Raw genomic sequence first — 16600 nt, 5'->3', positions numbered from 1 at the left:
CGGTAGAGATAAAACATGGATCCTTGAGTAGGATCATCCCCACTTGATATATTGTTTACTAAAATGTTTTTATGAAACTTCTTTGAATTGGAACCCTGCATGTGTTTAAAATCTAGCTTTACTGCAAATAAACCATAGCTTATTCCTTGATCATTCTCGTGCATACTCTGTTGTATACCCCTCCGTGGATGGGGTTGGACTTGCTGAGTACTTTTGCACTCACCCTTGTGTTGTTACTTCAGAGGAGGATCCGGACTTCGTCGCCGAGGACTTCGAGTAGGAGGTTGCGTCTGCACCCAACGCTGCCTGTGGTGTTGGCCCTTTTGCAGGATGCTTCCGCTGACGCTTAGCTCCGATTGCAGCCCGGAGTCCGACTGGACTGCAACTTGGATTTGTGTTGTTATCGCTTTAGTCTTGCTTTGGGTGTGGCTTGCCCGCCCGCTCCTTCGGGAGTTGTACGGTTTCTGAACTATCTGTTGAATAAATGTGTTATCAGCCTCCTGGGACTGATAATTTGGATCACATTTAGTCTCTACTTATGTGGGGACACTTCAGGTGGTATCAGAGCCGTCGTTGGCCGTAGGACGTAACCATTAGGACCGGAAAAGCCTTTTTGACCAAATTAAATGATTTACAAAATTTCTTGCTACCCCTGCTCAATTGCAAAACTGATTTACACCCCGATTCTTTCCAGATGGCCGAAGAAGGATGGACCAACAGCCACTGCCTGGAGGAGCCCGGTTTTCCCAGGTTGCTGTTCGCCTGCATGGACCGCCTCGGAATTTACGAGCGCCCGGAGTACTCCAGCAGGGAGTATGAGGACCGTGGGACTCTCCGGTGCGAGATGACCATCTTTGTGGGCAGGAGCAGCCGCTTCCCCGACATTCAGCCTTGGAATGTGTCTGCCACTGGTTTCCGGCGGAAAGACACTTACCAGGCGGCAGCTCGGAAAGCCCTGCGCTACCTGTGCCAGATCTATGAGCGGCACATCGGACGCACACCGATGAGGTTCTACCCGCCTGTCAAGAAGAACCGCCCGGTTTGGCTGGCCCGGGTGAGGACTCTGGAAGGACGTGGACAGCGCGAGGATGACCCCACCGTGCTCCATATGGCTGCCTACCTCCTCACTTTGGATGAACTCTGCGATGAGCAGGCCGCTCATTTGAAGCAGCAGATCCGCAGAGCCGAGGACGCCGAGATTATGGTGAGGAGGCTCCAGGTGAGATTGGCAGCAGCTGAGGCCCGAGCCGCGGCCGCCCAAAGCAATGAGGCCCTCGCCATCGAGGCCCTCAAAGAGGCCGAGGACCGGCACGCGCAGGCCCTGAAGGAAGCCCACCGCTCGGACCGCACGCGGAGGAAGATGCGGATCGTGGAGGATGACGAGGCCCCAGTATTGGATGGAGTCCCTGTTGCCCAGGGGTCCGGGAAGCGGAAGAGCCCCGATGCCACACCAGCACCGCCGCCCTCGGAAAGGGACTCTGAGGTGGCCAATGAGCTCCCTCCCGCGGGTGGGACCCTGAGAGATGAGGTGCTGGCCCTCCTGATTCCGCCAGAAGACCACTCCGCGCAGTGTGCAGATTCGTCCCGCGAGTAGAGTGCCCAGCCCAGAGTTGCCCGAGGGAGTGGAGTCGTCATGGTCCGTGGTCCAAGTTGTACTCCTGAAGCTGTCCCGAGTCTAGAGTTGTACCCCCCCTAGTTGTGTTGTTGTACCGGTCGTGTAGCACGTGTTTTGGCCCTACCCCAAGTGTTGTAACCGCCCCGGTAAAATAATAAAATCCTTTGTGCTTGTTGTTTGTTAGTCTGTGTGCTTGTCGGCAGGAGGTGGATTCTGTCTCTTCAAAAATTCGAAATAATTAACTAAACATCACCTTAATATCCAAATCCAAGTCTCATGAAAGTTCGCTCAATCTGCAGATGCCTCCCAAGCGTGCCACCAGGACCTCCCCGAGTCAAGCACGTGCCACTCCTAGTGCAGAAAGACAACAGGAGAGGCAGGGACCACCACCAATAGTGCACCATGAGGAGCAGGAGGTGAATCAGCCCGAGGGCAGGGGAGAGAGTCAAGTGGGAGCACAGGAGCCACCACCCCCACCGGTCATTGACCTGGTACAAGTCATGAACAACCAGACCCTTCTGCTGGAAGCCTTGGCCAATGCCATCACTCGCCAGAGGCCCCGCGGACAGGGTATGAATGAGAAACTGACAGACTTCCTCCGCACCAAGCCACCCACTTTTGGCGGGTCCATCAACCCCCTGGACGCAGATGACTAGCTGCGGGTCATTAAGAGGAAGCTGGAGCCATTCGGCTGTGAGAGCAGGGACAAGGTTCTCCTGGCTGCACACCAGCTCACTGGGACTGCTTTAGCTTGGTGGGAGAACTACTACACGGCCGCCCAGGATGCCTCCACTATCACCTGGGATGAGTTTGTGACAGAGTTCCGCCGCTATCACATTCCCGCAGCTACCATGAAGCGCAAGGCGGATGAATTCCGTGAACTGCGCCAGGGCAACAAGTCTGTGGAGGAGTACACCTATCAGTTCATGGAGTTGGCCCGCTATGCTCCAGAAGAGGTAGACAAGGATGAGAAGAAGCAAGACATGTTCAAGAAGGGCTTGAACGCAGAACTGAGGACCCTGCTTACCCCTCAGATTTACCCTGACTTCAACACCCTGATGAACATGGCCATTCTGACTGAGAGGGCCAAGGCAGATGAAAGGAGAGACAACAAGCGCCGGTTCCTGGACAGCAAGACCCACCAGCAGGACAGGTTCCAGAAACCAAGAAGCTTTGGTTACCCCGTGCCCAGGTCCCAAGCTCCCATGCAGTACAGGACCCAGTCTCAAGCCTCCGGTTCCCATCAGACCAATGCTCCATTCAGAAGCCAGAACCCTGTCAAGGCCCCACAGAACAGCGCCAGTCAGGTCACCAACAACGGCAGGGCATGCTTCAACTGCCGAGAGCCAGGGCACTTCATTGCCAACTGCCCCTACGCCAACAAGCCAGCTGCATCAGCCTTCTCCAATGCAGTGACTGGGCCAAGGGCAGCAGTGTCAGGAGCCAACCGTGTTCCCGTCCGCAGCAACAACCCCGGCCACAACAACAACAACAACAACAGCAACAAGATGAGGCAGCCCCAACAGTCGTTTGGACGAGCCCGCGTCAACCACATCAGCGCGCAAGAGGCTCAGGAAGCTCAGGGCGTTGTACTCGGTGAGTTTCTAGTCAGCTCAGTATTGGCAACAGTACTCTTCGATTCTGGAGCATCACATTCATTTATATCATCAAGCTTTGTGGATAAGCACCACATACCTACAGTACTACTAAAGGTACCCCTAATAACCCGGACGCCTGGAGCCGACATCCAGTGTCGACTAGGTTGTTCCCGGGTAAGGATCAATTTAAGTGGGGTAGAATTCCTAGCAGATCTAGTAGTACTTAAGTCTAAAGGAATAGATGTGATCCTTGGAATGGATTGGTTAAGCCTACATGATGGACACATAGGGTGTGCTGATAAGGTAGTGCGCCTAATTAATCAGGATGGCGTACAAGTAACCTGCCACACCCGGGGAAGTGGGCCTGACCCAATGGTTTTTAACATGGAAGCCAAAGCCATAGAAGGAGTTCCGGTAGTGAGTGAATACCCGGATGTCTTTCCTGAGGAACTACCTGGAATGCCCCCGGATAGGGATATAGAGTTTGTGATCGACCTTATCCCTGGAACCTCCCCTATAGCCAAGAGGCCCTATAGAATGGCAGCGTCTGAGTTAGCAGAGCTGAAGAAACAACTAGGTGAACTGCAGCAGAGTGGCTTTATCAGACCCAGCTCATCCCCGTGGGGAGCCCCAGTGCTCTTTGTCAAGAAGAAAGATGGAAGCATGAGGATGTGTGTGGATTATCGCGCACTAAATGAGGTCACTATCAAGAATAAATACCCCCTTCCCAGAATAGATGACCTATTTGACCAGTTAAAGGGAGCCAAGTATTTCTCCAAAATAGATTTGAGATCAGGGTACCACCAGCTCAAGATTAAGGAAAGTGATATCCCGAAGACAGCTTTTGTTACCCGGTATGGCCAGTTTGAATTCACAGTGATGTCCTTTGGACTGACCAATGCCCCTGCTTATTTCATGAATCTCATGAACAAGGTGTTTATGGAAGAGTTAGACAAGTTTGTCGTGGTCTTTATCGACGACATACTTATTTACTCCAAGAGTGTCCAAGAGCATGAGCAACATCTGCGAGTAGTGCTGGAGAGATTGAGAGCCCACCGACTTTACGCTAAATTCAGTAAATGTGAATTTTGGCTAGAGAAGGTGGCATTTCTTGGACACATCTTGATTGCAGAAGGAGTAGCAGTCGACCCCGAGAAGGTGGAAGCCGTCTCCAACTGGCAGCAACCCACCAATGTTAGTGAAATCAGGAGTTTTCTTGGTTTAGCTGGATATTATCGGAGGTTCATTGAGGGATTCTCCAAGATAGCCCGACCTATGACAGAGCTACTCAGGAAGGACAAGAAATTCAATTGGACCGAGGCATGTGAGAGGAGTTTTCAGGAGCTGAAGAGAAGATTAACGACCGCCCCAGTGTTAACCCTACCGGATATCCAGCGGGACTTCGTCATTTATTGTGACGCTTCTCGCCAAGGGTTAGGGTGTGTCCTGATGCAGGATGGAAAGGTAGTGGCTTATGCCTCCCGTCAACTTAAGCCCCATGAACAAAATTATCCCACCCATGACTTGGAATTTGCAGCCGTAGTGCATGCCCTCAAGATCTGGAGACATTACTTGATCGGGAATAAGTGTGAGATTTACACTGACCACAAGAGCCTAAAATACATCTTCACCCAACCAGATCTGAATCTAAGGCAAAGAAGATGGTTAGAATTGGTCAAGGACTATAATCTGGAAATTCACTACCACCCCGGTAAGGCCAATGTGGTAGCGGATGCATTAAGCAGGAAACCCCATGGGCAGATCGGACCTAAGGACCCCCACTTACAAGAGGAAATGGCCCGATTAAATGTACATATCATCCCTCAGAATACCAGCCGCAAGCTAAGTGTTCAGCCCACCCTAGAAGAAAGAATCCGAGAGGCCCAAGGCTCGGACCCGGACCTGGTGAGGATTCGCAGGCAAACCGGAGAAAACAAAGCCCCAGACTTCAGAGTGGATGAAAAGGGAACCTTGAGGATAGGATTTGTGTACCCAAGGAAGGTGAATTCCGGCAAACCATCATGGATGAGGCCCATAACTCAGCATATTCCATCCACCCGGGATCCACCAAGATGTACATGGACTTAAAGCAGAAGTACTGGTGGAACGGGATGAAGGCGGACATAGCCCAGTTCGTCGCTCATTGCGATATTTGCCAAAGAGTTAAGGCCGAACATCAGAAGCCAGCTGGGTTACTACAACCACTACCCATTCCAGTTTGGAAATGGGACGAGATTGGCATGGATTTTGTGGTGGGATTGCCCAAGACTCAGAAAGGGAATGACTCCATATGGGTGATAGTGGACCGACTCACTAAGGTTGCCTACTACTTGCCCGTACGGACCACCTATGGTGGAGAAAAGCTAGCGAGGCTCTATGTGGACAACATAGTAAAGTTGCATGGTGTACCTAGCAGAATTGTTTCGGATAGAGGGACCCAATTCACCTCTAGATTCTGGAAGAGTCTCCATAAGGCTATGGGCACCAAACTGGACTTTAGTTCAGCTTATCACCCCCAGACCGATGGCCAAACAGAGAGGGTAAATCAAATCATGGAAGACATGTTGAGGGCATGTGTCCTTACTTATGGCAAGGATTGGGAGCAGAGTCTACCATATGCAGAGTTCTCATACAACAACAGTTACCAAGCCAGCTTAGGCATGTCACCGTTTGAGGCTCTCTATGGAAGAAAGTGCAGAACCCCGTTGATGTGGTCAGAAGTGGGGGAGCGCACCCTGGTAGGACCTGCCTTTATCAAGGAAGCAGAAGAGCGAGTAGCTGAAATACGGGAGAAGTTGAAAGCAGCACAATCTAGGCAGAAGAGCTACTCAGATAAGAGGAGACGAGAATTGATTTTCCGTGAGGGGGACTTCGTGTACCTTAAAGTCTCTCCGATCCGAGGTACCCGGAGGTTTCAAGTGCAAGGGAAGCTGGCCCCTCGGTATATCGGACCATACAAGGTGCTAAAAAGAATTGGAGCGGTAGCCTACCGTATCCAGTTGCCCGAAGAAATGTCGGATATCCACCCGGTGTTCCATGTATCCCAGCTGAGAAAATGCCTGAGGGTACCAGAAGAGCAAATACCGGTGGAAACCATAGATTTGCAGAAAGATCTGCGATATCAGGAGGTACCCGTCAAGATTCTGGACACAGTCACCAGAAGGACAAGGAATTCAGCGGTACGGATTTGCAGAGTTCAGTGGAGTAGGCATGGTGAGGAAGAAGCCACTTGGGAACGCGAGGATGCGTTGAAGAAGGAATTCCCCCATCTGTTCAGGACTCAGCCGAATCTCGAGGACGAGATTTAATTTAAGTGGGGTAGGTTTGTAACGCCCGCAAAATACACCCGGTTAAATCACCCGTTAAAAACACTTTCCAAAATTTTTCCGACCGCCGAGCTCCGTCAAATTTTTTCCCTTCCGTCGGACCCGCCATCCTGGCCCGACCCGTCAATCCTCTATTTTCCACTCCCCGTAATTTTCGCCGCGTGCCCGTCAATCCGTCACCGCGCGCAGTCGAATCCCGGAATTTCCGCCATCTTTTTCCCCTCCCTTCCCTCTCTTTCTCTTCCTTCTTTCTTTTTCTTTCTCCTTCTTTTCCTTCTCCTTTTTCCTTCTCCTTCTTCCTCCCCTTTCTTTTTCCTTTCTTCTCTCTCTTCTTTACTCCCCTGGCTCCCCCACATGCGCCTGCACACCCCCCCACTCCCCTGGCCGTCATGGGCGCCGAGGCGCCGGGCAGCGCACGCGTGCGCTGGGCCGCGCGCCGCGTCGGGCCGCGCGCCCGCGCGCCGCGCCGCGCCGCGCCCGCGCCCGCGCCCGCCGCGTCCACGCACCCGCGCCGCGCGCGCCGCGCACGCCGCCGCCCGCCGCGCTGCGCCGCCGCCGCGCCCGCGCCGCGCCGTGCCCGCACCGCACCGCGCCCGCACCGCGTCACGTCGCCCGCGCCGCGCCCGCTCGCGCCTTGGCGTTTAGCGCTTGGCTCGGTGCGTCGCGTCGCGTCGCCGGTCACCAGTCGCCGCCCCTGTGGCCTCGTCGACCACGCCGCCACGCCATCCACGAGCTCCACCACTCCGGCACGCCACCGGTCAAAAGTCCGGCCGCCATCATTACCCCGGCCCTCGCCCGCCCGCGCGCCGCCTATAAAAGGGGAGAGCCGAGCCTCCACCTCCACACCCTCACCACGAGCACCTTGCCTTCCTCACTCCCACCACCAGAACGCCGACGGCCATTGCTCCTCCCAAGTTTCTGGTTGTCTCCAGGAAGAAGAAGGGGTAAATCCCTCTCCTCGCGATCCAGCCCACTAGTTTCCCTTATTCGCGAATAGGCCCTTCCACCATTCCAAAAATAATTACAGATAGGCCCTTACTCTCACGGTTCAGTCCTAAACCCCGTTTTAAAGCCACTAATACTCCTTTAACCCGTCATTTCATGCGCCAAATCTCCTCCGATTAACCCCAAACTCGACCACGGCCTCCTCTCATATATTTCCGCCGAGGCATATCAAAATCCCACGAAAATACCCTTCCCACCTATTTTCCGTTCATGTTTCCTGTTCGGAGCTCATCGGGTAAAACCCTTTTCCTTTTATTTATTGTGTGCTCGTTTGTGTGTGCCGTAGATCGCGGAGTACCCGAGGAGGAGCGCGAGGAGGAGTTCGACCGCGAGCCCGAGCCCGAGGACCAGTACCGCGAGCAGGAGCTCCCGGAAGGCTTTGAGAACGGCAAGTCCAATCTCACCCTTTGATGCATATTTTAATACCCAGTTTTTCAGACACAACCTATTGGCCTGTTTTATAAAATGCATATTGTTTTATCGCAAGACATGGTTGGATAGCCACCCCTTGATTGTTATGACTATTCCTTGTTGTCCCATATTTATCTCTAAATATGAGTTGCTCTGTTTAGATGATAAATACTGCTAGAATGCTTAGGAACGCATTATCCAAATTCAAACATGACTACACCTGTTTACTCGGAAAATAAATGTGTGAGTATGTTTAACTGAGGAGTTGGGTTTCGGGTGTTGAGAGAGGTGGTGGATGAGATGGATGGGTGTTTCTTGTGTGGAACTCCGGATTGATAGGCTCGTACCTCAGTGGTTGAGCAGTGTGGGAGATATCCATCTTGTCATGATTAAGGACCGAGTTGATGTGTCATCCTGCCTAATTCCCTCATCGTACAACCACTCGACCGTTGTATGGGCAACGGCTTAGCATAAATCCCACTAGCTAAACTGCTAGGCTTCAGGTGTGCTGGTGAGCAACGGGAGGCCTTGGAAAAGGACTAAGCTCTTGGTGACTTAGGTCCCGGTTACGGCCCCGTGGATGGGTTGTTAACCCCTTGAGCGCTCTCGCGTTGACTAGTCAGTGTTGGCTAAGGTGGGTAATGGCTTTGTTAGGATCCGTACCGACACTAAGGTGTTCGCGATGCGGTACCCTACTTGTGGGAAAAGTGTACAACCTCTGCAGAGTTAAAACCTATCCGGGTAGCCGTGTCCACGGCATTGGACGAGTTACGGCTCGGTCACACAACTAGCTTTTGGGGATGACTGGTATTCTACTGCGTGTGTGGGTGCGTGGAATTTTGGAAGTGTCCGGCAGGTGTGCCGTGCGCTACGGCGGACGGGGAGTCCGGTAGCGATAAAACTTGGATCCTTTGTGTAGGATCAACCCCACTTGATATATTGTTTACTAAAATGTTTTTATGAAACTTCTTTGAATTGGAACCCTACATGTGTTTAAAATCTAGCTTTACTGCAAATAAACCATAGCTTATTCCTTGATCATTCTCGTGCATACTCTGTTGTATCCCCCTCCGTGGATGGGGTTGGACTTGCTGAGTACTTTTGCACTCACCCTTGTGTTGTTACTTCAGAGGAGGATCCGGACTTCGTCGCCGAGGACTTCGAGTAGGAGGTTGCGTCTGCACCCAACGCTGCCTGTGGTGTTGGCCCTTTTGCAGGATGCTTCCGCTGACGCTTAGCTTCGATTGCAACCCGGAGTCCGACTGGACTGCAACTTGGATTTGTGTTGTTATCGCTTTAGTCTTGCTTTGGGTGTGGCTTGCCCGCCCGCTCCTTCGGGAGTTGTACGGTTTCTGAACTATCTGTTGAATAAATGTGTTATCAGCCTCCTGGGACTGATAATTTGGATCACATTTAGTCTCTACTTATGTGGGGACGCTTCATGTGCACTGAGGAAACCTGACCGCCCCACAATTATCGGTGTTTGTAGTACACCTTTCCTTTACAATAATGAACACTCATGTAAGATACATGAATAAGAGGAACATATCAGTACGTGCAAATGTGCTAGTGGCAAGTTGAAGTTCTATCATACCTTGTCTACCCTCTGTGCCACCTGCTCTAGCCATGAGAATTGTCTCTCCTCCCGACAATCCAGTCTCTCGTCCAACTGATTTTGTAGCTCGACCATACGAAGATTATTTTTGGCTTGTTTTTCCTGACCATCAACAAGTCTCTGAAGAATTAAGGCAAGCTCAGTCGGTTGACTGGCTGTTGCTGGAGTGACCGGTACTGATTCTATAGCAGATCGCGATGCACCTATCTGCTGGTCATGAGTGACTTGGAAACAAGGTACATACGTATTTTCCTCTTCACTGCCTTCACTGTCTGAACAATCGTTCTCAATTCTGTTCTCATTAGGAGATGGCTCATTCCTAGCCCTTAGGCCACGACGGCTGTCTCCTAGTCTCACTGGCTTGTATACCTTGAATTGTGTTTTGGCATTGCCGTTCTCATTTTGCCAATTTTTGGGTCCGGTTTGCACCTCTCTGCTATTCTCATCTTTTTTAGTAAGATGACTTAGGATGACGGAGATCCAGTGAGCATACGACATTTGTCAGGCCACGATCAACCCATCATAGATAACATCTTAAGTTTCACAAAGAATAAAGTTCACGATGTCGACCTCCCCGCTAGCCATGACATGGAAAAGAATCCACTACTGAAGACTAGTGATGGAGTTTGCATTGCCGACCCGTGGTAACAATGTCTTCTTTAGTGCCCAGTGAACCACATTGGCCTTAGGGGTAAGCATGTTAGGCATGCGATATGCTCGGTGAGAAGGAAATGGCTCCACAAAAAGTTTGGCCATATCCTCATTTGAAGGGAATGATCCACCAAGAAAACTACGGCAACATGGTTCACTATCCCTGTATACAATGTAGTGTAGGGACACGTGACATGTATTGACTCCAGGACTATCAGCAATTTGGTGTCGTCAAATTCTATGTGGAGCTCCTTGAAACATGACCTGAATGTACTCTCTGCTCTCAAGAATGTGCACCGTAGCATAGAAAACTCAGACCCAATCCTCAATATACTGATAATACCCTGAGACCAAATCAGCCAATCCGGGTAGTTGATCGAAGTATCCCTTAATATTTTCTCCTCCTATGGCCATGTTCATATGATTCCAGTTTATAATCTTGTGCTCAAATAGTTTAGGGGACAACTTTTGTAGTTATAGTAGAAAGTTTGCTGAATGACATTCCTAAATTTTGGTTCGACCCATTTTTCATGGGATTTTTCAAACCACACATCCTAAGACACAAATCTGAGCCTTTTAATCATTTGGTAGCTATGCATTCTTAGGTCAATCATCCTTAGCGGCTCTTCTGGTGGAGGGTAAAGAGGTACCTCGTTCTGCTCCCTGGGGTCGGGCGCAGGAAACTCAGCAGGGTAGGGCGGCCGATGCCTCATAGATTGCAGTCACCCAGAAGGCGTCGAGGTTGACCCCCCCATGTGCGGCAGGAAGGCACCGAGGTTGACCCAGCCCATGTATAGCAGGATTGGGCTGAGGTTGACCCACCCCGTGTACGACGAGAACGGGTAGGGGAAGACTCCTGTGTAATGAACCTGCCCCTTTGCCGCGTCTAAGCACCAGACGTGCTTGCAGAATTCGCTTGCGACTTCCTTTGTTGCTTTGCTAGAGGTGGATCAAGCGCCTTTCCATTCCTCTTGCCACCATCTCGGCCCATCTGCAAGGTCTTTCTCAAATCAGCATCCACAAGGATCTCAAAAAATTTAATGAATCCCCTTTCAATGACGAATTCCTATGAAATCAGGACGAGCGGTGGTGGATAGAGGTAGCAGCAGAGCGCGGCCGCGTCGGCGGGTGGTTGTAGTAGGTGGTGGCAGTGGCGGCTAAACCCTACCAAGGGCGAGCGCCACAGGTGACCTTGTAGTAAATGGGGAATGGGGAACGACGGGTCAGCAGGAGTGACACGATGTTGGATAAAGTCATAAAGGTATAAAGTGCGCCTAGACAAGAAGATGGGTAGGAATTTCCTACCCAACCTTGTTCTAGAATAAGGATATCCCAGTGTTTGAGAATACAATGAATTGGATAAACAACCAGACAAATGGGTGTTCAAAGATTTTGAAAGTGGTCACAGGATGTTTCGGTGTTTGACAATGCACTGAGCCAGATAAACAGCCAGCCAAATGGGCGTTCGAAGATTTTGTAGATGTCAAAGGATGTTCTGGTGTTTGATAATATACCGAACTGAAAAAAAGCCAGCCAAATGGGAGTTCGAAGATTTTGGAAGGCATCACAGGATGTTCTGGTGTTTTACAATACAATGAGTTGGATCAATAGCTAGCTAAGTGCGCTTTTAAACATATTGAGATGCATCAAAAGGATTTTCCCACAACTACTATGATAAAAGGTCTACATGCACATATTGGTTCATATCTTATACAACAAATGAGTTCAGATCGGATTGACTAAAACATTAATTGATTTCACTTCCTAGTCCTCATCTCTATTAGGTGCAGGATTTTCATCTTCATCATGGTATTGGCAGATAGTTTCATCCTCCTCCTCATCATCAGAATTGAATCCGTCCACATCAGATAGAACATGCTGGCGAATGGAACTAACTTGAGCCTCTAGAAAAATAGTCCACTCCTCCTCTTGTCAGTAATAGACACCGGAGCCTCCGAACCATCACCAATACCATCATTCAAGGTTTCTTCAATTACATCATCTTGATATGCAAGTACTATGCCACTGGGTGCTATGTCCTACTCATTTTCATTAAAGCTCCACAAATGCTTGTGCTCAAATTTTTGCACCACTCTCCATGGGTCTTGTAGCAGGGCATCTAGCAAGTAAAACACCTTCGTTGTTTGTTTAGCAAAAATGTAGGGATCACTTTTGTACCGGTATTGATGCTTGTGAAGTACCCATCCTTTCTAATCCTTGGTTCCCTTGTGGTCCCTCCCAGATCATACCAATCACAATGGAATAATACAATAGTTCGATTTATACCACGCCCTGATAAGTTATACCACAGCTCAATAATTTCTTTTAGACAACCATAAAACTCAAATGGCTCACTGTTATGAAATCCTGGAGCCATAATCCCACTGTTCTGTGTCTTCCGATTTTCCTCTCGGGCTGTATGTGGTACCGAACACCGCCAACAAGAGATGTTGAATATTTTCTTAGTCGCTTGTCTGGTAAAGCTGATAATGTATATAGGTCCTCGAAGACCTCTCCTTCAGGCATCTTTTCAATTTGTACAATAAAACCATAGTTTTATGTATAGATCCTCGCCAGCTAATATAAGTTTGTTATGAAAAAGCAGAAAATCTACATGCGATTTAAACCATCAGGCAAATTCTTTCTGAATTCTACAGTGAATAACCTGGTTCAACACACCTTCTACTTCTAACTGATCCCTGTATATCCTGCAAAAACACATCCATCTGAAAATTAGATCGAAATAATTGTAGTATAATCATTGCATGTCGGATTACATACTCGATATATGGCTCAACCTCTTCGCAATTGTTTAGCACATACCAAACCAGCTTGTCGTAATCTGAATCAAGGACCGAAGTCCTTGCTGCTCCAATTGCATCAACATTCCGCTGGAAACAAGATAAATCGCCTTCTTACATTAAATCAGCATTCTCTATGTTCCTACCCTCTTGATTGAATCGTGTGCCAACATCATCATCCGCTAAGTACCTTGAGAAAAATATCAAGGCCTCATTAGCGACATATGCTTCTGCAATGGATCCTTCAGGCCTAGTCATTTTTCTCATGGAACGCTTCAACGTGCATAGCCTTCTTTCGACGGGATACATCCATCCAAATTGTACTGGGCCTCTTAGGATTGCTTCCTCATGCAAATGGACAGCCAAGTGCACCATAACATCAAAGAAGGCAGGAGGGAAAATTTTCTCAAGCTTGCACAAAATTATTGGGATATTTGTTTTCAGTTTCTTCAAAACATCCAACTTTAGAGTTTTGCAACATAGTTGCCAAAAGAAGTTTCCTAATTCCAAAACAGCTGAGTATATCTCTTTATCCATTAAACCTCGAAGGGAAGCAGGCAAAATCCTTTGGAGTAGATATGACAATCATGAGTTTTCAATCTTTGGAGTTTGCATCCATCAGCAGCAATAGATCTTGATAAGTTAGAAACATATCCATCTCGGAACTTCAGCTGACTTATAAAATCACAGAACACCTTCTATTTCTTTTTACCCATTATATATGGAGCTTCTGGCATTTTGCATGACTTCCCTTCTATAGTATTCAGCATGTGTAGATGTGGTCTAATGCCCATGTCTTCCCAATCAACCCTAGCATTGATCGTGTCCTTTGTCTTCCCAGCAATTTTAAGCAATGTTCCAATAAGGTTTTCGCATATATTTTTCTCAATGTGCATGACATCAAGATTATGTGGCAGCTTTAGAGTTGTCCAATATGGCAAGTCAAGTCAAACAAACAAACCCTTCGGCTCCAACACTGTCCGGGTTACCGCTTCCTTTTCTGACCTTGAGGAGGCTTTCTTGGTTAACATCTTTAACCTTCTCCAGTTGCTGCTAAAGCTCCTGAGTAGTAAATTGCTCTGGGCTCTTTTGGTTTTCAGTTTTACCATCAAACTCTACTTTCTTTCTTCTCCATGGATGGTCAGTTGGAAGGAAACAACGATGGCCATTATAACATATCTTGTTCTTCAATCTCCTTGAACAAGGATCCTTGTCACAATGCACATAGGCATAATAACCTTTCGTGACTCGCCTCACAAATGTGCTCAGTGTTGGTAATCATGTATGCACCAACTAACCACAACATGCAGTTTAACGGATTGTTGACTACAAGCAGTGTATGCATTGACACCCTTCCAAAGGTCCAACAGCTCTTCTATGAGAGGTTGCAAGAAGACATCAAAATCCTTTGATGGAGAACTCGACCTAGGGATCAATAATGCCATCATGAAGTTTGATTCTTCCATGCATACCCATAGTGGCATGTTATACGGCACAACAAATACTGGCCAAATACTATATGAGTTAGTCATGTTGCCAAATGGATTGAAACCATCGGTTGCAAGGCCAAGTCTAATGTTCCTTGCATCTTTTGCAAATTTTGGCCAATTTTTGTCGAAGTCTTTCCATGCCTCACCATCAACTGGATCGCTAAGCTCATTGTCTACTGGTTTTCGCTTCAACTCGTGCCATTGCGCATCCTTTGTGGTTTTTGATGAAAGAAATATCCTCTTCAACCTTGAAACTAGCGGAAAATGCCTCAATAGCTTATGAGGAACACGCTTCTTGTTGTTTGCATCTTTCCATCTTGAATCCGCTTCACAACACACTAGGCACACACCATGTTCGGTTAGCGTCTTGCGAAACAATACACAATTATTCTTGCAAACATGGATAGATTCATAGCCGAGTCCCATGGCACGTATGTACTTCATTGCATCATCGTAAGATGTCGGAACACATGCTCCTGGAAAAGCAAGGGACACCACTTTTAGAATTGCATTGAATGCGATATTGCTGATTCGATAGAAAGAATTGACATGAAGTAACTTCACAACAAATGTAAATTATGTATATTTAGGTCCCGGTGCCACCTTACGGTTTATATGTTCCTTTATAAATTCTAACATTTTCCCTTCAAGCTCTTTAGCGTGGCACATGTTGGCTATCATTTTAGGAAGTCCGTCTTCAGTGCCTTCATCCTCTTCCATACCCGATATGTGTTCATTTTCCTGAACCATTTCCTGATCACCATCTTCCTGCAAAACTGCATTATCCACAACCCCCCTCATCCGACAGAACTACAATTTCCTCAACCCCATTATACTACAGATTTGCATTTTCCTGAACCCTATTCTCGAATGTTTCAACATGATGGATCTACCTAGTGTAGGTGCTTGCCATCCCATTCATAAGTAAGTGCAGGTTCACCGTATCTATAGTACATCTAGACTGATTTAGGCATCCACGACATGGGTATAGTATTTATTTATCATCAGAGTATCTACTCTTAACAAATTCCATAGAATCATTAACCCCTTTCTCATGCTCGGGGGTAAATAGTTGACAACCATGTATCCAACCTTTATCCATCAGGGACATTTTAGCGAATTCAACTCAAAATTGCTGACAGATTGAAAGACCTCAATGCGAAATGAAATTTTGATGAATTCAACTCAAAATTACTGACCAGATTGATGCACCACAGCTGGAAGCACCAGATTTGTGCTGCCAAAGGACTGAGCCACCGTGGGGTGGCGCAGACCTCCGCTGGAGTGCTTCGTCCTGGCCGGCTTCTCTCTGTTCTTCTTTTTTCCCTATTGCGGGAGCGTGGCAGCGGGTAAACTACTTTTTGGCTGCAGCACGGGCTTTTCTGCCACCACATACCACACTCAACTGAAACTTACCTTACATGTGGGATCCGGTCACGGTAAAGACTTCCCATTGGATCGGTAACAGGATTGACCCACGGGAGGATAACATTTTTCATTTTATTTTACCATCTTATTTATCAACTTAAACTTACATGTTGGACCCTCATTGGTTTAGGATATTTTTGCGAAGCTTATATCATCACAAAACCACCATGTAACAGCGAGTGACGATTTCTTTTTTGGCTACAGCGGCAACTTTTATGATGTTCCTAACTTTATCACTAAATTTGCCCGGATGTCAAACTTTGTGACGTTTTCAGCTAGAAATGTCATAGATCTATGATGAGAACAAATGTCTCATAAAATTTTCATCATAGATCAACACATTTCTTGTAGTGTAAATACTCAAATCTTCATCCTGATTAGGAGATGAAGAGATGAACAGGCGCGGAGCCACAAACGCGGATAGAGAACGACTCTTGGGCTGTTTAGGAGAGCATCAGTGACAAGGAAAACAAAAGGTTTATGCTAGGGACTGATGAGCCAGATGGATTCTGGAGGCCCTTAGAAAATGGAGGCCCTATACGACCGCGCAGCCCGCCCGCCCCTAGGGATGGGCTTGTCGAGAAGCAATTGCCACCAATAGAGTGGTGGAGGCGGCTCAATTTTAAGGACACTAAATTGGTGCTAGTGCAATGGGAAAGA

The sequence above is a fragment of the Setaria italica genome, chromosome IV (assembly GCF_000263155.2).
Source record: "Setaria italica strain Yugu1 chromosome IV, Setaria_italica_v2.0, whole genome shotgun sequence".
NCBI classification, from domain to species: Eukaryota; Viridiplantae; Streptophyta; class Magnoliopsida; order Poales; family Poaceae; genus Setaria; species Setaria italica.
The sequence above is the reverse complement of the archived record's forward strand: the minus strand, read 5'-3'. Positions refer to the sequence as shown.